The sequence below is a fragment of the Megascapheus bottae genome, chromosome 22 (genome assembly GCF_031878675.1).
Source record: "Megascapheus bottae isolate mThoBot1 chromosome 22, mThoBot2.hap1, whole genome shotgun sequence".
Classification (NCBI taxonomy): Eukaryota; Metazoa; Chordata; class Mammalia; order Rodentia; family Geomyidae; genus Megascapheus; species Megascapheus bottae.
Genome location: NC_143530.1, coordinates 22,235,049 through 22,262,060, shown reverse-complemented (window position 1 = coordinate 22,262,060; position 27,012 = coordinate 22,235,049). Strand labels below are relative to the sequence as shown.

Here is a 27,012-nt window from a genome sequence, read left to right as displayed (position 1 = left end):
CAGCTGGGCATATGACCTGAGTGAGATACTGCATGTGTGTAATAAACACTTATTACACATTGCATGTGTAATAAACTCTTAAGACACCTTACTTCTCCTGTTTCCAGAGAATCACAGAAGCAGTAGACAGCTAGCATTCATTGTTTACCTTTTGTATTCTGCCCCTGATCAATTAAAAGAAAAATAAAGCAGGTTCCTATAAAACAAAAAAGATGGTGTCTTAAGTTACTACACTCTTGAACAAATAAGAACATTTCAGCATTTGGGAATTTTAAAAGGACTTTAAATTATTAGTTTCCAGATAACCTCCCCAGAATTTGCAATGTTATTTTGTTAAAGTCTTTTAAGGATAAAGGAATGGCAGGGGTCATAACATTTCCTGTTAATGTGTCCCTATACATTGAAGAGACAAGATGAAAAACAAATGTGAGAGAACAAGTAGCATTTATTCCATCCATATAGAAATTTGGACCTGAGATAGCATATTAGACTGTCCTGAATGGGAGACAATCATGCCATAGGGACATGCCTCGGTCTCCTCTGTTTCCAGAGGAAGCACTTAGGATTTCCAGAGCAATGTTGCCTTGTTCTAGTGCCCTTTAAAAATGCCATGTCCAGTTACTTTAGCGTAGTAAGAGCAAGCACTAGAAGTGGGCTGCTAGTCAAGTTGTGCTACCTTAGATGTAAATATCCGTTATTATTGCTTTTCCTTGGTGGCAAATTTTAAGATGTCTTCCAAGATTCCTGACTGCTGGTACACACATCTGCAAAGGAAGCATGTCCTTAATTGTGGATGACATTTGTGAAGATGGTGGAATAGTTTCTCCTGTGTTTTATCTTACATTATGTCATGTCATGCTACATGGTGTCAAATAAGCTCTGCTAAAGCCAATATTAATATTATTTATTTTGTCGGTCATGGAGCTTGAACTCAGGATCTGGGTGCATTCCCTTCAGCACTTTTATGCTCAAGGCTCATGCTTTACCACTTTGAACCCTAGCTCCACTTCTGGTTTTCTGGTGGTTAATTGGAAATAAGAGTCTCACAGACTTTCCCGCTCCTTTTGGCTTTGAACCATAATCATTGAATCTCAGCCTCCTGAATAGCTAGGATTACAAACATGAGTCACCAGTGCCCTATTAATCCCATTTATCATGAAGAAGCGAGATGCCATCTCATGAGAGGGCCATGAGACTAGAATTCTCAAGCAGTCACTGAATTCATGGTGTTTGTAGTAAGGTTTATGATTGGAAAGCAAATCCATCATCTACAGTCATCATAAGTATACACTGGAAATTCTTATTCTGTCACGATGTCTTTCAACTTCATATATACATATTATTTACCCTTCTACATTGTGTCTTGGGCTGCCAGATTTATCATTAACTTCATCAATTCTCTCTACAGCTGGCTGTACCCATCATCTTCTGCTCTGACAATGTAGTGCAATTTCACAAACACCTGTGAACTTGTTTGGCTTACAACAACAAGTATTTTTTGCTCATGTTGATGTCACTCTTAGTAGAATGGGTCCCATGTTTCTGTTCCACTGTCAAGTTGAGTTAACTCTGAATGCCTTCTCAGTCAGAGACCAAGGGTGGAGAGTGCCTTTGTGGCACATGGGGCTTCTACTATGCACAAGAAGGCTGATTCTCTATGTAACTGAAGTTCTCTGTTCATGACTGGTACTATGTTGTTAAAACAATACTGTTAGCCAAAGCAAGTCAGTAGCCAAGCTCAACATCAATGAAAGGTACCAACTGGACTCCAGGACAAGACAGCAATTCTTTTAAATAATATAGTATGTTATAGTAGCCTGCATTTTTCTCTACTAAATACTTTCAATCATCATCCTCTATTTATTTCTACTTTAAAGCTTCCTATCTTTTTATTTTTATGAAATCTTACTTTTGTTTTTAGTTTATTGAGGAAGGATTTTGCTGTACAGACTAGGCTGTATAGCCCAGGCTGGCCTTGAACTCATAATCCTCTTACCTCAGCTTCCTAAATGCTAGGATTAATGATGTATGATATATGACATAGCAAGTGTTCATTCTTTTTATTTTTGGTCAGTTGTGGGGCTTGAACTCTGGGCCTGGATGCTGTTTTTGAGCTCTTCAGCTCAAGGGTGGTAAAACTGTACCACTTGAGCCACAGCATCACTTTCAGTTTTCTGGCTTTGAGCCATGATCCTCAGATCTCAGCCTCCAGAGTAGCTAGGATTATAGGATTGAGCCACTGGCACCTGGCTCATTCTTTATTAGTGTATTCTAATTGTATAAAATAATGGGATTCATTAGGCTATCATAATGTCTAAAGTTTAAAGTTTCAAGTCCTCCAATGTCTTGTTAAACACTTTAAAAGCATTAAAATTCCTACTACTTTATCACCCATATTTTCAGTGGATGAAATGCTCCATTCTGTTCTGCCTCCATTTCTCTGTTTATTTGTTATATTTGTTTGCTTATATGTTTGTAAGTTCATCAACATGTATGTTCCTTGTATGGTGAGTTGTGGAGGTGTTTTTTGCATTGTGTTTTCAAGGCCTCGTATTTCTTAATTTTCTATCTGCTCTTTCTCCAATGCTGTGTAGTTAGAGTACATTTGAGTTGCTTCTTTGTAGTTTGCACAAACTCAAACGTCCAATTTCTCAATAGCAATTCCTTTTTGTTTATAGCCTAGGGTGAATGGCATACTTTTGCACCGCTTTTAAGAGAAAGGAGTTGTTTGAATTTGGTTTGGTTTAGTTTAGATTTTCTTTTTTCCTCCCTCCCTCCCTCCCTTCCTTCCTTCCTTTTTCTTCCTTCATTTGTGTCTGTCTGATTGTCTGTCTCTCTCTCTCTCTGTCTGTGTCTCTCTCCTTCTCCTTCTGACTTTATGTAATGTGCTTAATTCTAGCTTCAAATGTTACATAAGCCCTACACCTCAAGGTGAAAGGCCTTATTGTTATAATTCTATGTGGTATTCAGTTTTTAACTAGATAGTGATTAAAGCATTTAGCTATCTACTCAGGACTTGTGCATATTGACAGGAAAAGGTTTGGGATGTGGTAGGAGAGTGGGAAGGTTTCTCATTGGTGTAACGTGTCTTACTGAGTAGAAGTTTTTAAATCCACTTTATGATCTTCCTTCTGATGTCTTAAGTTTTATTGGAATTACATAGAGTTTGTACATTAACTTGGAGAGAGTTTACATAATTAAAATGTTGAGTCCACCTATGAATATAAATTCCTTTCTTAATGCCTTACTGAAATCATGCACTTAAAAGACAAATACTGTGTACTTCATGCTAAATATAGTTTCAGTTTTATTCATACTTATTCATAAGTATTATTCCTGGCTTGTTGAATAACCATGAACAAATGATCTAATCATTATAGTTTTGATTAGCTTCCACTATTTTTTATTTATCTCAATTGCTTAGTGAGTATAAAGTAAAAAAACTAGGTAATTCAAATTTTCATTTGATACTAAACCGTGGTTTAAGATCCTCCTTTATTAGTCTTAGGCCAGAAATTTTAAAATAAACATATCAAAATCACCTGAAATGTACACAAAACAAAACTATGAAACAATTGAAAATAAAAGACCCATAGACCTCCCTCATACATATTTATTAATACGCTATGTAATATAATAGCATGTATTGGTTATATATGATTATATAATATAGTCTTTTTTATATATGATATAGTCTTCTATATATTTTATATGTGTGTTTTTTATCAAAGAATTTATTAACGTTAATTTTTACATCATATTTCCAATGACGTGTTTAACAAACAAGTATTCAAGAAAGGAATCTATGTACAATCACTGGCACTTAGATTTTAGAACATAATCAAAATTAGGGTTTTGCTGAGGGTTTGTATGTCATGGATATATATTGATCTATGTAATAAAACATTATGTCTATAGAGTCATATGTTTTTATGTCTATGTAGTTGTGTTTATATTTCCAGTACCATGTCCATAGCATTGGGTATGCAACTATCGAGTCCTTGCTCTTGTACTGTTTGGCTCGTCCTAATAGCCACATATTAAGGATACTATGTGCCTTTTATATGTGTGTGTTTATGTGTGTCTCTGATGCATACTAGGATTATCAAAGTTACTGTTTGAAAGAAGGCCTCATAGACAACAGTGGACACTTTGGTGAGAGTCTATTCTCCTTTGTGTACAATGTTGTTTATGAAACAAGTGTAATATAAAAGCCTTTCCAACCACTATACCAACAATATAGTGATCATACATGGGTCTTATTTCATTATGAAACCATGTATAATCAATAAACTAGTATTATTTACAGAGCCTTACTGATTGAATCTATAGATCTCATCTCTCATTGGCTCCAGCTATTAATGTGTCTTTTAGAGCTTGATAGGACTTGAAATGTAGTAGTTATAAACTCCAGACATATATCCGAGTCCTCTTGTAGAATATTTTCAAGAAGCCTTCTGCTTTAGTAGGTGTGGGTGTGGGTGGGTATGTGTGTTTGGCAAAGTCCCCTAGGTAATGCAACATACTCTTTTGGAGTCATTTTTAGTCATCTTTAGGAATCATTTTTGTAGACTAACCCTTTAATTATATATATGAGAGAATCTTCTTGGAAGGAAGGACAATGCTTCTAATTTAAGATTGCCTTGGTTAACATAGGTAGTTAGAAAATGTAAGACAATATGATTTCATTTCTCTAGGTTTTTTTTTTCCTAAGTTCATATTTTACCACCATCAAGCTGTAATTTACTTTCTGACTTAATAACTTGAGGCTTTATTTTCAAAGCAAATCTCTGTTTTTCTGTAATGTTGAAGAACGAACCATGCTCTATGTGATTTAGGTTCAGAGATTGTGAGAAGCTCTTTAATTATAATGATCCAAGTTAGTTGTAAACAACAGACAACAGACTGAGCTGCAAGGTTACAAAGCCCAGTCACATCCTTTCAGTGTGCACAGGGCAAACACTGAGCCCTGGAAATAAGTTTATGAACTCACTAAGTTGATACTACACACACACACACACACACACACACACACACACACACACACACACACACACGCACACACACACATACCCCTAAAATAATGAGCAGTATATATAATTTTTTTTTGCCAGTAGTGAGACAGTAGTAGATAGGCCCTGGGAACTGTCCTTGGGCTTTCTCAAGGCTAGTACTCTAACACTTGAGCCACAGCACCACTTCTAGCTTTTTTTTCTTGTATATGTGGTACCAAGGAATCGAATCCAGGGCTTCATGCATGCTAGGCAAGCACTCTACCTCTAGGCCACGCTCCTGGCCCCAGTATATAATTTTTAACCTGGAATTGTCTCCTGTCCTGGACATGTTCAACTTTTGGCAACATGGTAGAAAAATATTGAGGTACATGCAAATATAAAGGTTTATTTTTTCCAATAAGGCAGTAGACAACTGGAAAGAAAGCAAGAATGTTCTTTCCTTGTATTGTAGAGAATTTCCACATAGAAAGGCTATCATTTATAGAAGAGTAAAGAACAGAGTTAATTTTAACCTTAGTTCTGATCATCTACCTTAAGTTAGGAAGTACCCAGGACTCTCTCATTTCATTTAGTTTCAAATTTATCTTACCCTAATAGCTAAGATACTTAATAGCATGGGATCTGAATATTTGGAGTTTTTGCTTCATAATCTTCCTTTTATTTGATGATACATTGGAACTCTTTTTCAAGGGAAGCAGAATTTCAAATTTCCTATTTTTCTTTCTCAAAGAATAATTTACACTATTTTCTTTTTATATTACATACCATAATTTTCAAGTGAAGATTAGTTGAATGCTAAGGAGTAAATCGGAGTGTTCATATCCCAATTGATTGGGCAGAATAATCCTAGTTTGAGTGAAGATGCTATAAGCTGGTTCTTAAAAGGAAATGACAGAATGCTGTATTATTGCCTCGTAGAATTTAGAATTCTGTCAACTCATAAGAAAAGCAACGAGTAGAAGCCGATAAACACAAACAACAAAGAGGTTGTACATCTAAACATGGTAATGCAAAGACAAGTCCAGGATGAGCAGAAAACTTTTGTTTTGATTAGAACAACTACTTCTATATGTTGGAGTGCGTTTACTTTGGAACAAGAATTATCCAAGCTACAAGCTACATGCTATAATTCCTTAAGCAAAAGTGTAATTTTTTATTTTAGTGATTATTAAATAAGACAAAACAAATCAAAACAAAAGCAAAAACCCTACAACCAACAGATAATCATTATTTTTGTAGGGTCTTTTTGAAATTAAGATATTTGGCATTTGAATGTTCTTTTTAAGAGAAAAATACCTTGACTTTTAGCATTACTAATGCAACTAGTGAAGACTTCTTTTCTACACACTCCTAAATTCAGGTAAGTCAGGATTATAGTTCTTTCTAAATTAAAACTTGTTTGTATTGTTTTTGTGCCAGTACTGGGTCTTGAAGGCAGGGTTTGGATGCTGCCCCTTAGATTGGTTCTCTGCCATTTAAGCCAAAGTTCCAGTTTGGCTTTTTGGGGGTTAACTGGAGTCTCATAAATGTTCTTTCCCAGTTGGAGTTGAACCATGGACTGAACTTCAGATTGCTGCCTCTTGAGTAGCAGAATTACAAGCATGGACTACTGGTACCACTGGTACCCAGCTTAGGATTGTTTTTGTGTCACTGAGGATTGAAATCAGGTCCTTGCACTTTCTAGGCAAGCACCTTATTCCTGGAGTCACACCCCAAGTCTTTGTGCTTTTCATTTGTTTTTAGATGGGTGGTTCCTTTTGCCTGTGTCCCTTAAATATCTGGCATTAAAGGTATGTGCTCTATAGGATTATAATCAATAGGCTAGAAAGAAGTGACATTATTTTATGAATAGACTTGCTGCAATCATCAGTCAGCTGGTGACGGAGCAAAGGCTTGGCTGGAGGTTGGTAGTTCTTAGTGACAGCCTCTTTAGCTTGCCTTTTAGGATTAACATTTTAGGTATGTAACAGCTGTGTGTTCAACAAGAGGCCAATGTTCTTCTTCCAGTGTGTTTCATGCGATTTGTTGTAGTTATTTGCATCACTCTCCAAATAGTTCTGCGTTCTACCTTCTGATAATGCGTTTTCTGACTCCCCATGTGGCTGAATCAGATCTTGTGACCGATTTGAGCAATGATTGGCAAACAGAATGGTATGTCTTCTGAGCAAGAGTGTAACAAAAAAATTTCTGTTTGATCTCATGACGTAACCTAGGATGGTCTGAAATTTATAATTCTCCTGCCTCTGCTTCCTGGTTGCTGGGATATAGGTGTGAACCATCATGCCTTGCCAGAAGTGTTTTTACTTGACAAAACTGTGTACATGTGACATGCAAGCTATATTATGGTTGTTTATGAAATGAGGACTTCAGACTAGCGCTAAAGTCCTAGACTCAAATGATCCTCCTGCCCCAGGCTACTCAGGAAGAATACTCAGGGGATTGCCTATAGGACTGTACCAACACCCGGCTTAATGTGATATCTGTGTACAGTGTCCATTGTGGAGTGCCCAAATTAGGCAGATTATTCCATAGTGTGACACTCTGAGGAAATTTGTCTCTGAGGGTTGTTGTAACTGTGGTTTCAAGCCTGGTGAAGACCGTTTTCTTGCAAGAAAGGAATTGCTTCTAATTTGTAGGCTATAGTCGTATGGGGAAATGAGGCATTCAGGCAGTACATGACACAGTTTTCTTGTTGTTGATGAAAGCATTTCTTTGGGGAGGAGGTTATGGTAATCTATTGTTCGATTCTCCATTAAAACAATATCTATTTTTTTGCATTAGTGTCATTTAAAATTATAATTTGGATTCAGTAAGTAAAATTAAGAGCCAACGACTCTCTAGTTTTTGTTTTTGATTTTTTGTTTTTTGTTTTGGCCAGTCCTGGGCCTTGAACTCAGGGCCTGAGCACTGTTCTTGGGTTTTCTCAAGGCTAGATAGAGCTCTACCACTTGAGCCATAGCACCATTTCCAGCTTTTTTTCTATGTATGTGGTACTGAGGAATCGATCCTGGGTCTTCATGCATGCATGCACTCTACCATTAGGCCAAAATCCAAGCCCATTTGTTTTTAATCATTGTTACCCCATCCCTCATTTTTTCCCACTTACCCCTCCTTACCTACTCCTCCCAAGTCATATGGTTCACATCCAACAGAGTGTCAAGTGAGCATCAATGCTGCATTAGTTCATCCTTTGTCCTGCTGTTTCTGTGATTCCCTTTCCCTTCCACATATTAATTAATCTTGTATACAAGACACAAGGCACAGAAAACTAAGAGAAATGAGAAAAAGAAAAGCCCTACATACAGGACATAATAAGAGCCTCTTGTTTCCATGTCTTCATTATATATGGTCCTGTGCACTAAGCGATTGTGTTGTTGAGATTTCTTGCTAAGAATGTCATAGATGTATTCTAGTTTTTACAAATGAGGGAAACCATGCAACCTACTTATCTTTGGGTCTGGCTTCACTTAATATAATTTTTCCAAGTCTTTTTCATTTCCTTATGAATGGAAGAATATCATTCTTTCTGATGGAAGCATAGAACTCTATTGTATATGTATACCTCATCTTCTGTATCCATTCATCTATTAAGGGGAAACTGGACATCACTGATTTCTTGCTTTGGTCTTTTGACTTCTGTCTTCTCAGAGCTGAAGCAAGATAACCACAGAGCCTCAAAATTATGGGCTTTGCAGAGAGATACCCATCTACATGATAATAATTTCATTTCTACCTTAACAAATTAATAAAGAGACTAAGTGATCTATAAAAATCAGACCCTGGACAATCCCACTACTTGGCATTTACCCAATCGTCTAAAAACAAGGGCATACTAAATCCACTAGCACAACGATGTTCATTTCAGCACTGTTTACCATAGCAAAGATATGGAACCAACCCAGATGTCCCTCAGTTGATGAGTGGATCAACAAGATGTGGTATTTATACACAATGGAATTCTATGCTGCTGTCAGAAAGAATGACATCGCTCCATTTGTAAGGAAATGGAAAGACTTAGAAAAAATCATATTAAATGAAGTAAGCCAGACTCAAAGGAACTTAGGCTCAATAGTCTCCTTCATTTGTCATCATCAGTAGGAACCTTGGGCTCTCCTAGCAGAGATTCACAATAGAACAAAATCTAGATACATAAGGCCATGTAGTATGACGCTAAATGTAAGGACATTCAGGGTATTTAAACAAAAGCCATATAATGAGTGATTGTTGTCCTTGATGTACTATGTTGTCTCTCATCTCTTTTGCTGTCCCTTGGTTATCGCATATTGTTACAATATTTCACCTTGTTATCTGATACATTTTGTATATGCTTAATTGGTTGTTTGAAATAGGAGAGGGAAGGGGGGAATCAAGTTGTGAGGGGGAGTGGGGGAGGGAAATGGGAAACAGGACATGAGAAAGGGTGTCAATATTTCTGAAGTAATGTACCATCTATCTGATGAATATAATGTAACCCTTCTATTAATTACAATAAAAATATATGAAAAAAATCAGACCCTGGAGGTGGGGAGAGGATGATGGAAGAGGTGAGGCTGATCAACAAGCATTGTACACATAAACTGAAACCTCTTGTACAACAATTTAAAGATAATAAAATAAATTAAAAAGTAACAACAACAACAACAAAACCAGTCTAGTTGTTTGCTTTCATGTAGGCAATCTTCTGGACTGTTCATTTATTATTTTTTGTCCTGTAAGTCACTGATGTAGTTAACATGATATTCTTAGAGACACACTAGATGAGAGAGAACTTTCTGGTTTCTGTGTAGCATCTGTCTAGTACTGTCTATGTCATGCTGTCTTAAGATAGTGAGGATCACGGTAACTCTGTCAATGGACTGCAGTACAGTAGAATTCATTTTTCTCCCATTCTACCTGGCTATAACATAGTACCTTTACAGAATAAAAAACTATCAGGAAATATAAACCTCTCACTGATAATGCATGTTCGCATCCTGTTTGACTTTAATGAAAATTAAAAGGTTCTTTACATAGAATTAATTTTTTAAGAAATCAGAGGTTTGACTTTCTTTTTTTTTTTTTTTCCCAGTCCTGGGCTTGAGCTCAGGGCCTGAGCACTGTCCTTGGACTTTCTCAAGGCTAGAGCTCTACCACTTGAGCCTCAGCACCACTTCTGGCGTTTTTCTATGTATGTGGTACTGAGGAATTGAACCCTGGTCTTCATGCATGCTAGGCAAGTACTCTACCACTAGGCCAAACTCCCTGCCCCGGCTTTCTCTTTCTTTCCTTTTTTTTTTTGTTGGTCATGGGGCTTCAACTCTGGGCTGGGTGCTGTCCCTGAGCTATTTAGCTCAAGCCTACCACCCTACCCCTGGAGCCACAGCCCCAGAAGAGGCTGAAAGGGAGATAAGAGTTTCCCTTTCTTTAATGCTCAGGCTAGCTTTGAACTGCGATCCTCAGATCTCAGTCTTCTGAGTAGCTAGGATTACAGGTGTGAGGCATTGCTCCCTGCTAGAGATTGACTTTTTAGTTACTTACTTTGAATTCCTAAACATTTTATTTATTTATTGCTTTCATCTAAAGTTTAAATATAAAAACAACTTCAGTGTGCTTCCCCGTTCCACCAGAAATAAAAATAGTCTAACATGAATGCAAACATTACTGTCCCAGAATTCTCAATGAACTTAAAAGGTTCATGTGCAAACTTATAATGCGGTGCTTTAAAAACTCAGAAATTGTGCTTTTTAGAGCTGACATACCATCCTTCACCAATCATCCCATCTGATTAAACATTGGCTAACATAGAGACTGATGGCGATGTGAATCAGAGTCTCTGCATTTCAGTCTGAAGAATGCACCAGCCCCTGAGGCCAAGGCAATATACTGGAAGCCTGCTGTCTATTTGTGGACCACAGCCCTGGGGTCTGTGGGTAGGTATGAGAAATATGTGGAGTAGGTATTTTTACTAACTCCTCTATATCACCAGGCTCACAGCATTTACACTGAGCTTAGCCAGAATCCACATATCACTACTTGGGTGGCTTAACTGCCAGGGAGTGTGAACTGGGTGGAATGCAGTCATAGAGGATGTCCTAAAATGTTCAGATTTGATGGTATGAGAGCGATGCTCATTTTGCATGCACATTCTTGCTATTCTGGTGGTTCTTAGTCTTCTAAAATACAAGTATTATTGTTTGGTTGATTTATTATTGTAGCCCTTTCTCCAACAGATAATAATAATATGAAAGCCCTAAGTAGCTACATTAGACTTTCGGTGAATGCACCTACAAGATTTCTCTTAAAGCCACAACTATTTTAAAAGAGAAAACAAGCTCCATTCCTATGGGTATTTAGCATCTGTGGTAAATGCAGTCTTTTTCCTTTCATACTTAGAAGAGGTTGCCACACTTAAGACTGTACCCAGCATGCCCTAAGGAAAGTTGACAATAATAGGTTTATGGTTTAGGGGGAAATTGTTTGAGCTCTTCAAAACAAATGCAAATCAAAGAGTGAGGAAACAACTATTCTTGCATAAGTGTTCTGTCCTGTTAACTCAGCTATGTAGGGCTCTAAAGGCAAGAGGGAGCCACTTCTGGCTGAGTGTTGGGTGCCAGCCCATGTCAGCTGCTGTTGTTAAGCGTCAGTTATGTGGGGTTCCTGACCTTCTTCCATTTTCAGAACAAGAATAGAACTAATTGTAGCATCAGGATGCAATACATTCCAAAATATATTTCCTCTGAAGCAGTCATCCTCTTTGGCATCCTGAACAGTGGAAATTTGTCATAAAAGACATAAATTTGTTACTTAAAATGTTTTTTGTCATAGAATTTGAAAGGTGCTGGTAAATTACATTCAGATCATCCAATTTGTGTATAATTCAAATATTTTAAGAATGACTACTACAAGAACACCTGTAATTTTTTTTAATACAGTGGAATCATGTATTAGCTTGTACTCAAAACCAATTTTAGAAGGTATTTTCTATCAGTGATATTTACCATAAAAGCATTGAATTGACCTTGGTCAAATCATACATTTGATAAAAGTTTTCATTTCTTTTCTTTATTCTCCCCTTCCCTCACTATTTTTTTTTTCTCATTAGTATTGGTACTTAGAATCAGGGCCTGGGCACTGTTCCTTAGCTTTTTGCTCAAGGCTAGTGCTGTACACTTCGAGCTAGAGCTCCATTTTCAGCTTTTTTGACAGTTATTTGGAGATAAGGTTCGCATCAACTTTAATTGCCTGGGCTGGTTTTGAGCCATGATTCTTACATCGCAGCCTCCTAAGTAGCTAGGATGACAAAGTATGAGCCCCTGACATTTTCTTTGTTCTTGAAATTTTCTCTCTTGCTCAGAAGCATCATTCTAAGAAACTCTCAGTAACTATTAATAAACAGAAACAGGACTCCGCCGCTTAATGCTCTTGGTCTAACTTCTTCTGACGACAGGGGTTTGTACAGTTTCCACAGAATATGGGCCCACATCCTAACTTGAACACTCTTAGCAGTTCATCTTTCGTCAACTCATTTTTTGTATTTTTACTCGGGAATTTTCATGATCCTGTGAGATGATACACACGGAACTATTTTGTAAATCACAAGGTGCCCTAAAATCTGCAAGTGTTATTTTAAACCTGTTTTAAAATCATGTAAAGAGCTCTAAGTAAGCCAAAAGCTCTATGTCTGGTCTTGTATTATGGAACATTCTGTCACTACAATAAAAGCTCAAGGCAAATTGGGCACTGGTGGCTCATATCTGTAACCCTAGCTACTCAGGAAGGCTGAGATCTGAAGATCACAGTTCAAAGCCAGCCGGGGCAGGAAAGTCCTTGAGATTCTTATCTCCAATAACCTACTCAGAAAAAGCCAGAAGTGGCACTGTGTCTCAAGTGGTAGAGTTCTAGACTTGAACATAAATGTGCTCAAAGACAGTGCCCAGGCCCTGAGTTCAAGATCCAAAACCAGCAAAAACCTAAAACTGCCAAAAAACAAAACAAAACAAAAAAACAACTTGTAAGGTAATTGATTTAGAAAATGAAAAGTTTTTTTTCTGTAAGCCACAATTTTGGAGGTGTCAGTTCATGACAACAGTTGGTTCTCCTGCTTTTGGGCCTGTAGCCTGGCAGTATATCATGGTGGAGCAGAATTGCTCATCTCATAGCCAAGAAGCATGGGTAGAGGGACCCTGTCCTGGGTTCATCCCCTATGGCCTAAAGACCTCCCACAGGTTCCATCTTTTTGAGGTCCATCACTCCCTAGTAGCAGTGCCCTGTGGGGCCCAAGCCTTTAACCCATGGGCCTTTGGGAACACATCCAAACTGTAGTTGTCCTGACTTGTTTCTCTCTGACCTTGTAGGCCTCAGAAAAGTCTCTGACCTTGCCAGACCTATTTCCTCATAATAAAACAATGCATGTTGAACCAGACCATCCCTGAAGTCCCTTTCCATATGAGACATGTTACAGTTCCATGAATCAAAACCATTTGTAAAGAAAACACTATACGGTCTAGTACCAGGAACTTAGAAGGTATGTGGGTTTGAAGGAGAGGTAAGTTGAGCAGTAGAGCTGGCAATGATGGGGGGAATAGGAGAAACTCCTTCTAGAGGAGAGCTAGAGAGCAAACAGTAAGGGGGGATCTGTATGACAAGACCTCCTAGAAAGTAGAGAGGGTTGAGATGGTTGACAGAGCCCCCGTTGCAGTGGTATTGTGAACTTGGTTGAACAGGGTTGGTAGACTTTCCTTTGAAGTAGTGGTGCCAGCCTTAGGACTGCAAGGGTTTTAGGGCCCAGTAATTGGAGGGGTAAAGGGGCAAGAAGAAGATGAATAGATGACAAGGACAATAAGGGCAAAGACAGTTTCCTCAGACCGTCACTCCCTTCAGTCCACTAGACAGCTGAGCTGTCAACTGGGAAAAAGAAACTAAATCAGAGTTGTTCTCTCCCTAATTAATTTCTTTAATGGCTTTCTTGGTATGGGGATTAAACTGCCCATTCCTTATCACTGGCTTTCAGGTCCTTGAAGGAATTTACATTGGCTTGTCTTCCTAATCCTCCTGCCCCTCTGTTTCACTCAACATCTTTCTCTCAGAGTTCCAGCCACACTGGGGACCTTGATGTCACCAAGGTAGAGGAGGCCAGCAGCCGGTGCTGCCTCTCCATTGTGTATGAAGTTATCCTGGGTTCTTTGGGAACTTAGCTTGACTTTTCCTCCAGATAGACACTCTGTGATCAGCCTATCTATAGTTGTAGCTACTTCCCCGGCTTTAACCATCTTCACAATGTGTAATTATTACACATTCCTGCACTGACTGATGGAAGAATCCTTTGCCCAAGTGAGTGTATGAATAAATGAGTTGGCATTCCTCTTCTCTTTTCATCTTTCCCTATCTGTTCTTTAAATTTATAATGTATATAACTTACCTCTGTTTTTTTCCCCTGATTTTAAAAGTGTTACCTATCTATGCCCAAAATGTAATGTGTGTGTGTGTAGAAAAATGAAATGACTGAAAGTCTATAGTCCCAAGAAAATAAGAACAGTTTTTATTCTTTAGATAGATATAAAACATAAAAATAATACATGACAATAGGCTACTATTTTCCAGTGTGTATGTACAATGTGTAATGTTTTGATGTGGTACAAAATGCTTATCTTCTCTATCAGCTATCATTTTTCTTCACATCCAATTTTTTTTCATATATTTTTTATTATAATTAATAGAAGGGTTACATTATATTCACCAGATAGAAGGTGCATTACTTCGCAAACATTGATACCCTTTCTCATGTCTTGGTCCCCATTTCCCTCCCCCCACCCCAGCCCCTCATCTTGTTTTCTCCCCTTCCCTATCCGATTTCAAATAACCAAGTAAGTATATATACAATATATCAGATGACAAAGTGAGATACTGTAACAATATGAGATAACCAAGGGACAGCAAAAGAGATGAGAGATAACATAGTACATTAAGGACAACAATCACTCATTATATGGCTTTTGTTTCTATATCCTGAAGGTCCTTACATTTAGTGTCATACTATATGGCCTTATGTATCTAGGTTTTGCTCTATTGTAAATCTCTGCAAGGAGAGCCCAAGGTTTCTACTGATTATGACAAATGATTACATCCAAATTTCTTCCAGCTTTTTAAAGACAGACTATTTAATATTCATCTGTAGTGCAATAGTCTACCATAACTCCCTCTCTGTTACTTAGCATCCATTAATATTTTACTCTTTATATTAAAGCTTTAATGCAGCTGAAACATGTATCATACACTATTGTGCTTATGCCTTATATATCATAAGCATGTACCTAAATGCTCTTTTATAGCTTCTTTTATTTCCATTTGGTAGCACTTATGTTTATTTAATTTTTTGCTACCTTTACCACATTCGTTCTCCTATAACAGGGCATAAGATAAAACTAAAATGTTTTATGCTGGACTTCCTGTGGCTCATGCCTGTAATAGGAGCTACTCAAGAGACTAAGGTCTGAGGATCACAGTTCAAAGCCATCCCAGACATCTTAGAAGACTATTAACTCCAGTTAACCAGCAAGAAGCAGGAAATGGAGGAGTGTCTCAAGAGGTAAAGTGCTAGCCTTGAGTGGAAAAACTAAGGGAAAGTGCCCAGGTTTTGAATTTAAGACCTAGTACAGGAACAACAAGAAGAATTTTGTTATTCATTGATGAATTTTAAGAGCTGGTTCATAATTTTAAAAGGCAGTTGTGAGAGATATATTTTATTTTATTTTATTTTTTTGCCAGTCCTGGGCTTGAGCTCAGGGCCTGAGCACTGTCCTTGGACTTTCTCAAGGCTAGAGCTCTACCACTTGAGCCTCAGCACCATTTCCGGCTTTTTTCTATGTATGTGGTACTGAGGAATCGAACCTGGGTCTTCATGCATGCTAGGCAAGCACTCTACCACTAGGCCAAACTCCCAGACCCAAGATATATATTTTATTCTAAAGTTTCACAGAACTTAATTTCTTGTGGATTGAAAGGCCTTTGATTAGTTGAATTTGTGTCCTTCCTGGATCATTTCATCTCTTAGACCTCAGTGCTATTCTCTGCCTGTGAGTTAGGCCCACCCTGCCTCTCAAGCCATAATCTGCCTTTCATCTGTGGTATAAAAAGGAGTGTTATTCTTGTCTTTCACTGCCAGCATTGCAGACTGGGCATTTCAGTGCCTTGGCCTGTGTATTTGGAGAGACTAACAGCTGCATATGCTATTTCTAATGCTCTTTAACATCTACTCAGGATGTGACCATGCAAATGCTTATCATACTTTTTTTTTTTAAAGAAGGAAGATAGCTGTACAATTGATGAGTGATATATAGAGGTGAAGACAAGGTGAAGAAAAAAAATCTTCAACAGATCTTTAGCTTGCCATCTGATACCTAGAAAAAGTTGTGTTCCTTTGAGCAATTCTTAGAATGCTCATCTGCCTGAACTTGGGTCGGCATAGACACTCGAGTATTACGGTGCACTTCCAGAACAAGCAAGCAGCAAAAAGTTCCACATCCCACATATGATTGTAAGATATGTATATGATAAATATATATATGTATATGTGAATACTACCCTGCATATTCCACTATGTTTTATACTTCCTGATGCTACTATATTGAAATGCTGGAGAAGTACCATCAGCCCCCAGAAGCCCTTAGTTAAAGGCTGATGGCAGTCCGCATATTATTCAAGCTAATAATTTTTTTGGCCCGGGGGGAGGGAGGAAGGCTGGTGTTAGAGCTTGAATTCAAGGTCATAGTTTTTTCACTCAAGGGCTAATCCTCTACCACTTGAGCCACAGCTCCATTTCTGGATTTTTGGTGGTTAGTTGAAGACAAGAGTCTCCCAGACTTGCCTGCCTGGGATGGTTTTGAACTGGAGTCCTCAGATCTCAGCCTTCTGAGTTGCTAGGATTGCAGGGCTGAGCCACCAGTATCCAGCTTCTGAAACAATTATCTTGCTTAGATGAGATGGAGGTGAGGAAGAGTCTGTCTCTAGTTTCCTGCTGGAATTAAATTCTACCCATTAATTTCACAGCACATCTTTGGAAGCCATTTCTCCTTTCCCTCTCACTACCAGCAAACTATGGGCTCCCTAATAAATGTTTTTAATCAGATCTTGGTTTTACATTAGGCTGGTCCCTAATTTGAAGGACACCTAGTGCACAATAAAATGTTTATCTTTTGTCAATACTTTATTATTGTAGCTGGAAAAAATAATAGTGGTTTAATTTACTACATAACAGGAACTTTATGTGTTTTCATTATCTGGGAGAACATATTGCTAATTGCCTACTTAATGTCTATTGCTTCCTTTTTATTTATTTTTAATTTTTTTTGCCAATCGTGGGGCTTGAACTCAGGGCTTGAGCAATGTCCTTGGGCTGCTTTCTCAAGGCTGGCACTCTATCGCTTGAGCCACAGCACCACTTCTGGCTTTTTTCTATGTATGTGGTACCGAGGAATCGAACCTGGATCTTTGTGCATGCTAGGCAAGTACTCTACCACTGATGTTCCCGTGTTGCTGCCCTGGAGAGGAGCAACATACCACTAGGCCAAACTCCTGGCTGTATTGCTTCCTTTTTAAAAGGAAAGCTTTTGTATATCTAAAATGTGATTGACACAATCAAATTCACAATAAAAGCATGAAAAATAAAAACCTGGGTTAATCCACATATAAAAATATACCTATAGTATATGATTGTGTATTATTCTGATAACAGAATTAGCATATAAATGTTAACATATACACTATTAATATGTTATCTAGTATCATATTATAATATATTATATATAACATATATGTATTTTCCAGTACTGGGGCTTGAACTCAGGGCCTTGTGCTCTTGCCTGGCTTTTTTGTTCACAGCTGGTGCTTTACCCCTTGAGTCACATCTTTATTTCTGTCTTTAGTGGTTAACTGGAGATAAACATCTCAGATATTTTTCTTCCTGGCCTGGATCTGAACCTCCAGCCCCAGATCTTAGCCTTTTAAGTAGTTAGGATTATAGTTGTGAGCCAGCAGTGCCTTGTTAGCACAGTCATATTTTAAGGGTTCCCTATCTCTATAGTGATACTTCTAGGCAGAGCAGAATGCATATGTAGCAAATACTAAATTTGGTGACAGAACTTATGCTTTTTACTGTTGCTTTTCAGTAGCACCAACTGGCAATGGACAGAAAAGGGCAGGCAGCATTTGGTACTGTAAGGCTCCAGGCTCTTTTTTAAAATTTCATTTAATATCAGTTTTTCTAAAAAATTGTAGTTTAGTTCTTGGCTTATTCAAACATTTGTAAATTTTGATAAATACAGCTTCTATTGAAAAATGGCACAATATTACAACTTTGGATAAATTGACACATATGTTTATACTGTCACCTTTTCCAATTTTGGTATTGCTCTGTTGAGGACCGAGTATGGGGTCAGTGACCTTGGACCTGCACAATTGAGTAGACAAAGAAGTAATCTGTTATCATGATGACTTTGGGCTGTCAGTTGCTTCTCACTTAACCTATTTGAGACTTGATTGCTGTTTTGTACGAATGTAACCCCTGGCAGTTTCCTGGTTTTAAGAAAAGTATTTAAGGTTGGAACTTGAAATAAACGGAGCTACAGTCTTCAGCTCACTGCCTTCTTGGGCTGCTGACTTGGGCTGTGGTCCTCCCAACCCCACCTTTTTCTTGTCTTCTTCTTCTTTTCCAAGTCCCTACCCCCTAAGTCAGGAATCCCCATTCGCTGCCTGCTGGCTCCGGCATTGCTCTATGTCTTAATTTAAAAAAAAAAAAAAAAAGACTGGTGCCGGTGGCTTACACCTGTAATCCTAGCTACTCAGAAGGCTGAGATTTCAGGATCATGGTTTGAAGCCAACCGAGGAAGGAAAATATATGAGACTCTGATCTCCAGTTAAAGACCAGAAAATTATAAGTGGTGCTATGGCTCAACATGATAGAATGCTAGCCTTGAGCAAAAGAGCTCAGGAATAGTGCCCAGACCTTGAGTTCAAGCCCTACTGCCAACACAAAAATGAAAACTAAAAAAAAAAATACCAGATACCTAGCTGGGCATTGGTGGCTCATGCCTGTAAGTCCTACCTACTCAAGAGGCAGAGATCTGAGGATTGTGGTTTGGAGCCAGCCTGGGCAGGAAAGTCTGTGAGATTCTTATGTCTACCAAACTACCAAAAAGCTGAAAGTGCAGCTGTGGCTCAAGTGGTAGAGCAGTAGCCTTAAGTTAAAAGAAGTTTAGCAGCAGTGCCCCCACCCTGATTTCAAACCATAGGACTGACACATACACAAAAGTAGATATATTAATTTCAGAAACTATTGTTTTTACTTTGGACACTGTGTTCTACCTAAATATATTTTTTGCTAGTCCTGGGCTTGAGCTCAGGGCTTGAGCACTGTCCTAGGACTTTTTCCAAGGCTAGAGCTCTACCACTTGAGCCTCAGTATCACTTCTTGCTTTTTTCTATGTATGTAGTACTGAGGAATCGAACCTGGGTCTTTGTACATGCTAGGCATGCACTCTACCACTAGGCAAAACTCCTAGCCTTTACCAATATTTAAAAAAAAATTATGCTAGTTACCATTCCCAAAACAAATGCTTTTGTTGTAAATGTTGAACTGGGATGGGTGGGGATGGAAGAGATAGGGGAGAATAATGAAAGGGATGATGTTAATCTAAATATATTATACTCATAACTTCATATGTTGAATTGAAACCCCTTTGTTCAACTACTTGACAATAATAAATAAATGTTTAAGTGTTAAGCCTCTCTCTCTCTCTCTCTCTCTCTCTCTCTCTCTCTCTCTCTCTCTCTCTTCTCTCTCTGTCTTCTCTCTCTCTCAGATAGAAATCCTCCCATCTTTGTCTCTTGTGTAACTGGGCTTACAAAAGGAAGGCCCAATCTTGATTTCTTTTGAGACATGGTTTTATTTATATGTCTGGATGCCCCTCAGCATAATCTTCCCAACTTAACCTTCCAGAATAGTTGGAATCACAGGTGTGAGCTATTACCATGCCTAGCCTTGGATGTTTTGTCTTAAATGGACTAATTTTCTAAACATACTAATTTGAATTCATGGATTATATTAAAAACATCAACCTTTTTGAAACGAACTATCTGTCTTGATCACCCATACACAAAATTGGCAACAGCAAACTGTTTTGTAAAAACTTTCTGCTTTTAGTACTAACATGTGTGGTTTTATACATGAACTATGGTGTAAAATAAAAAAAAAATTGGCAAAGTCAACTTGGAAGAGCCATTAGTGGATCTTGATATTATGTAATCACATCTACAGCTGCATGTGATAAATCATAGGCTACAAGGACAGAGTTCTCAAAATAGTGACTAATCTAATTCATTCTGTGGATTATAATGCTTTGTCAACAGATTTTTTTTTCGAGTTTTCATTATTGATATCCTTTTGGCCCTTCCCTACTGACTGTGGGCTGGGGAAGTAGCAAGTAATGACAATTTGTGCAGCGTGGCATTCATTATCAGCTTCCCTGAGCATCAGAAATTTATTCCTCAATATTTTACTGAGTATGCACTTCTACTTTTGAGCTCATTCTGCTGAAGGGATTTATTGCATATTAAGGCAGCATCCCTAGCTGGGTACAGGTGGCTCATGGCTATAATCCTACATAGTTAGGAGGTTGAGATTTGATGATCACAGTTCAAAGTCAGCTTAGGCAGAAAAGTCCCTGTGAGATCAATTAACCACTCAAAAACCATAAGTGGAGCTGTGGCTCAAAGTAAGAGTGCTAGCGTTGAGCAAAAGAGCTTAGGGACAGTGCCCAGTCCCTGAGTTCAAGCAGCACAACCAACCAACCAAAAAAAAAAAAGCCAACATCACAAGTCTGGTGGACATATGCCTGATTTGGCTCAAGTAAAAAAAGGCCCTGAGTTCAAATCCCAGGGTTCCATCAGAACAATATGATTTCACAATTTTAGAAGCATATCATAAAAGAAATAGCAAAGGGGTTAAATACCTGAGATAAGTCAACTAAAAAAGAGGAAAGGTTTCTTTTGGCTAATAATTTCAGAGGTTTGGATCCATGATTGCTTGGCCCTGTTGCCTCTAGGCCTGTGGTGAGGAAGAACATTGTGAGTGAGAGTATGTGGTGGAGGAAGATGTTCCTTGCACAGCAGTCAGGGAACAGACAACAGTGGGGAGAACCTGTGGCTTCAATATCCTCCTCAAGGCACACTTCCAATAGCCTAACTTCCTCCCACTAGTCTCCTGTCCCCACAAGGTTCTACCACTTTCCAACCACACCACAGTCTGGCAACATACTTGAACGCGGTGGCCCAGAGGGGGACATTTGAAGTGAAAACAGCAGCAGGTATGTCAATGTCATCTCCATTCCCTACAGCAGCACTCTCAGCCTGCCCACTGTGAATACCTCACATGCCCTTCACTTCAACTCCTCCCATTACTCCAGGGGGCGGGGCCTTCATTCCCTGGCACTTCTGTCATCTGTCAGGGATAGGAGATACAACACTGTCCTTGGAGCCGCTTACTTGGGAGTTTATTTTTAAGTTAAGCAAGCAAGTTTTTGAGAGAGAGGTTCTGTTGGGGCCATCGAGTATAAGAAGGATCAAGAAGTGAAGATTAGTCAGATTCATCCATGTGTTAACGTGACGTCTTGCACACTGCTTGTGTGTCTCATACAATACCAGACAAGACTAAGGCAGAAGCTGAAAGCCTTAAGTAGAGCGCTACTAAATCAATTTCAGCTTTTGTGTGTGTGTGTGTGTGTGTGTGTGTGTGTGTGTGTGTGTGTGCAGCTTTAGTTGCTACCCACAACTTGGAATAGCACAGTGGGGCACTGAAGCTGAAAAAATGAGAAAAGACATAGAGAGAGTAAAGATAGCAGGGAGCCAAGGAGATTCAGGGCTCACTAGCTTCTAAACCCTGAGTTCTCATAGGCAAGCTTATTTATTACCATGAGTATGTGCAGAAAACAAGGCATCTATACTGCTATTCCAATCGTAGAAACAAAACAGTTTGTGGCTCCCTTCCTGTTTTGAGAGTGAAGACTGCAACCTAGGCATAATTAAAACATGTATTCCACTTTATCTAGCTTTCAAGGCCCAGCCCTCCCAGCAGTAAGGAAGGGAGGCAGTCTTCTAGCCTCCAGAGCTCTCTGTTTTAACCTTTCATGGCCAGTTCTGAGTACTGTCAGGGTGGCATTCCAACCTCTCAAAATTTTTCTAGGTTAATGGCATTTTCTATTAATGGAAAAAAATCTAGAAAACTGTAGGGAACCAGGTAGGAAAGCAAGACAATAAGTTGAATCTAGGACTGTACAGTAAAAATTGTCCGACTTTCCTCCTCCTCCTCCTCCTCCTCCTCCTCCTCCTCCTCCTCCTCCTCCTCCTCCTCCTCCTCTTCCTCCTCCTCCTCCTCCTCCTCCTCCTCCTCCTCCTCCTCCTCCTCCTCCTCCTCCTCTTCCTTCTCTTCCTCCTCCTCCTTCTGTCATGGGGCTTGGATTCAGGGCCTTGGTGCTATCCCTAAGCTCTTTTACTCAAAGCAAGTACCCTACCACTTGAGCCACATCTCTACTTCCATCTTTCTGTGGTTAATTGGAGATAAAAGTCTCTTGGATTTTTCCTGTTTGGGCTGGATTCAAACCATGATCCTTAAATCTCAGCCTCCTAATTAGCTAGGATTATAGGCATGAGCTACCAGCACTGGGTTGGCACATTATTTTAAAAGAAGTTTATGCATACAAACACTAGAGGGCACTTCAGACTGTAATTAAGAATTCTTTGATTTCCATGAAACTTTGCATACTGTATCACAGTAATGTTTTACATTTTAATAGTAAATGGTTTATAGGAACTTAGGTAAGTCCTCTAACATATGCACATATTCAAAACAAACTTTTTAGTATTCCTTCTTCTCTCTCATTCCCGTATTCAAAGTAGAGTTTATAACCTTATTTTTGCTTTAATTCAAAAAAGTCAGAGATCTCTAAATTAGGTACAGACATGACTGTAATCTTTACTCAAAGGTATGATTTGAAATCTTTGTGTGTCTAATATAGCTAATTAAAATGACTTTGGCATCATTCTTTAATGATGATACTGTTTTTTTTTTTTTTTTTTTTTTTTTTGTCAGTTCTGGGGCTTGAACTCAGGGCCTGGGCACTATCCTTGGGCTTTCTCAAAGCTAGCACTCTACCACTTGAGCCACAGCATCACTTCCATTTTTTTTTCTGTATATGTGATATGTAGGAACTGAACCCAGGGCTTCGTGCATGCTAGGCCTGCATGATTTGTCTTTACTTTGTGTATAGGTGTCACTTCTAGAAGTTGCTTCAACTCAAGTTGTAAAGTCTGGTGGCACGCTGTGAAAGTAAAGAAGGAAGGAAGGGAGTTCCATGTGGGACTCTGATCCAGTGTTTCATAAAAAGACTCGTTTTACACTGGAAACAGACAGCTCTTTGTCAATGACTAGGAAAGAAGTATATGAATACTGCCCCTAATCTCCAGCTTTCCTTAAAGCAAAGATGATGATCAAGTAAGAGTTTCTACTTGACCGACCCACCTCCACCCCTGGCTCTGGGATGGAAGCCAGGGCTTGTCCATGCTGGGCAAATGCTTTACCATCGAGCTACCGCCCCGACTCCTCAGCTGACTGAGCAGATAAAAAGTAGGAAGCTCACATTTTTTGAGGTATGAATTTAAATCTCATTACCAAAACATCCTAGGCAAATATTTGCCAGATTGATTTAAACCCCATCTGCCCTTATATAATTGAGGCCAGACCTCAGTGGTATGATGTTTTCTAACTCCTGAAGAATGCTTTGACAGTCTTGCCTAAGTTCTACCTCTGATATTAACTCTGAATTTGGGAAAAAGAAATATTACCCATGTGCGTCCTTTTTGGAAGGAAAATAATTTGGTGATTGTGTCTTATGGTGATCTAAAGAAGTGCTTGTTCTATGTGTTTTTGAATTGGTCTAGTTTTTCCTTAGTAGGTCTTTATGTGTGTGTGTATGCATGCCCCTCCATGTAAATATCTGTGTATACATGTTTGTGTGCATTTTTCATATGTGGGCTGGTAATGGGGGCTTGAACGTAGCTTTTTCCCACTAAGACCAGAGCACTTCCAGCTTTTAATAGAAGGTAAACATTTCTATCTTCAGCTCTCACCGTCCTCAGTAGCTAGTGTTGTGCGTCTCATGTCTCGGGAAGTGTGTTTTCATGCCCAGGCTTTAGGTGCACAGTCATCTACAGTTAGTAACTCCCAACCTCCTAGCCTCAAGCTTCAAGGGAGGAACAGGAGGGAAAAGGAACCTTGGAAAGGGAGAGGGCAGAGGATCGGGCTTGGCTCTTGCCAGTGATAAACAGGAGCAGGCGGAGCCACCTCTGTAGCTGTCATTGAAGTCAGGTCAGGCTTCCACCAAGAGTTCTGAAGGGAACAGGAGAGCTAGGTTTTGTGTGTCTCACTTTTCTCTGCAGATTCTTTGATGGTTGGGACCTGAAGAAGTTTCCAAGACGGACTCTAGGTTTCTAACCTGCAACACAGAATTTCTTTATGAGGACAGTGAATGCTCCATTCAGCTCTGATTTACTATGAGGAAGATTCCAGAAAGGCTCTGGGGCAGGCTCTGGACATTTACCCCTCCAGGGAAGGAGAGGCTTGCCTTTCCCTGAGTTTTTAAGCGTCGACTGACTGGCTGGGGAGAAAGCCACCTCTGAGTGACTTCTGTGTGGAGTCTGGAGACAGGAAGGAAGCTTCTAGGTCGGGCTGTTGACCTAATTCTGGATTATGTTTTCAGTGCTTGCTGACCTAATTCTGCATTATGTTTTCATTGAATGAGTTGATTATTTTCATATCCTTTTCTGGTAAGTGAATTCCCTTCACTACTTTTCAGTTTTTCCAGTTTCCTTACCACATTTGACATGGAATTCTTTTAACCTAGTAGGAACAATTTTGTCTACTTATGACTTGAAGAACAACATTTCTTTTGGTATGCTTGCACATAGGTTAGTATTTATTGCTAAATAAATACTAATTTTAAAGGGAAAGGTGTTCTTGGTGTTGCCTGTCAATGTTTAGTATAACAGTGGAATCATTTCTTTTTAATTGCCTGCTTTGGGTGACTCAATATGCATCACCAGAGCTAGCTTTCTCTCATCTGCCTTGAAAATTAAACTAGTTCCCTGTTAAACCAGTACATTATATTCACCATGTGTTGTAATTCTTGACTTTTTGGGGGGGTCAATTTCAATGAAGAAAAATTAAATCACTTTTAAAGAGCAAAATTCCAGACTGGAGGTATGACCCAAGTGGTTGAATAGGAGATATAAGCAAGAAAAGAATGGGCTTTGAGTTCAAGTATGGGCTTTGGGTAGAAGCCCCAGTACAGATGTGCAAATAAGAAATGCAATTTTGACATTAAAATCCCATCTTTATACCATATATATATATATATGAAATCTGGTAATTTTGCTTCTTTTTCCTGTTACTAAAGGGAAAAATAAGCAGGAAAAACAGAAAAATGTTTGTTTTTTTTTGTCTGTGCCCTTAATTCTGTTTCTTTTCTGTAGCTCTATTAACTGCATAGGTTGCCCTAAGCACACAGTTCATCTTTGTAGTGGGTTCAACTAATTTAGCTTAAAGTGAGATTAAAACAACAACAACAACGAAGATTTCTTCTTGTGTGTTCAAACCCATAATTTGACTAAAGTTTTAAAAGAATGCTTAGCTAATTTTTAGTCTTCAACCACAATTCAGTATAATTTCCTCAAAAGCACGAGAATGATGCCACATTAAGCAATCCAGCCTTAGTTGTTTAGGCCTTGTTTCTGATTCTGGGGAGAATTCAGGGACCACCGTGGCAGTATTTTTCATGTGGGAAGTAGAAAGAAACCGAGGCTGAATCTGTTCCACAGGCAGGACTGGCAAGGTTGATTCCCTTATGCCTCTGTGGGTCTTTGTTTTTATATAGACTTCTTCCTCTTTTCCATTTCTTTCCCATTTGATTTCTTACCAAACTCTTCCTTTTTTTTTTCTTTCTCTAAATGTGCTAATGTTTGGATGCCCTCTGTGCTTTGGAAAGGCATTTCCTTTGGGTTCATTCCATTAAATGCATTTAGTTCTGGTATACATTGGTCAGGAAAAAAACCCAAATGAAAACAAAACTTCAGTGTAATGAAGCATGAAGAAGTATTAAAATATCCTAAGTTCTTTCTTGAGTCATTTCAACTGTAGAGTTTTTCTTCCTTTTGCCACATAGAAAATTGAGGCCTTTCAAAGTAGGGAATCCCCAAACCACACAAAAGTCTACTAGCAGTGATCCAAACCCTACAAACCACACATCTTTCTACTTCTCCATCTGTCTCTAGCAAGTAGCTTTATGATTTGGTAAGTGTGGAAAAAGAAGAAGGGGAGGGGGTTTCTGGTTTGAGATTGAGTTCCACAGAATAGCTACGGAAAAACAAAACCATGTTAACTTAAAGATTTTTACTCTACCAACTAGAGATTGGGTTAGCTAGATGACTTATGAAAAGGAAATTTAAGGATATGATTAGGAATGGAACAAATGGCATTAACTACATTTGTTTTAGAAGCTGGCCCAAGCTATGGACCAGCCAAGAGACCTTGATCTAATGGTCTTTCATCTGTAAAACATAGACAATATTTAGGGAGTATTGTAAAACAAATATACTGATTGTGATATCTTGGGAAAAGTCACTCCTTAGTAAATGGGTCATTTACTCATTAATTATTTATTCATAAAATACCTTATGTGTACAAAAATAGTTATTGCAATTTTTTGTGGTGGTGGTGTTGAATTAGGAAGGATGGATATTGGTTTTGGTATTAAATACCCTCATGGATAGTGTTAGTTAATATGATATTCTGTATTGTTGATAATGCTTCAGGCAATTTACCTGCTTTGTGTTCAGTGAATTCCTATTTGTCCTTTAAACCCTGTTCTTTCTCACCTTGACTGACTCTTCAAGATAACAATGGAGTTTGATGTTC

The 27,012-nt window shown here is 38.7% G+C and overlaps 1 protein-coding gene across 5 annotated transcripts in view; it reads left to right on the top strand.

Moving 5' to 3' along the window:
• The first annotated feature begins 5,962 nt into the window (after nucleotides 1–5,962).
• The window catches only part of Rnf144b (ring finger protein 144B), a 129,790-nt gene continuing 108,740 nt past the window's right edge, over nucleotides 5,963–27,012 (top strand). For 4 of the 5 annotated variants that reach the window (XM_090356325.1, XM_090356324.1, XM_090356322.1 and 1 more), the window contains exon 1: nucleotides 5,963–6,375. The gene's annotated coding sequence lies outside the window, so the exon portion shown is untranslated. The remainder of the gene's footprint in view (nucleotides 6,376–27,012) is intronic. The other variant, XM_090356326.1, reaches the window with a different exon arrangement.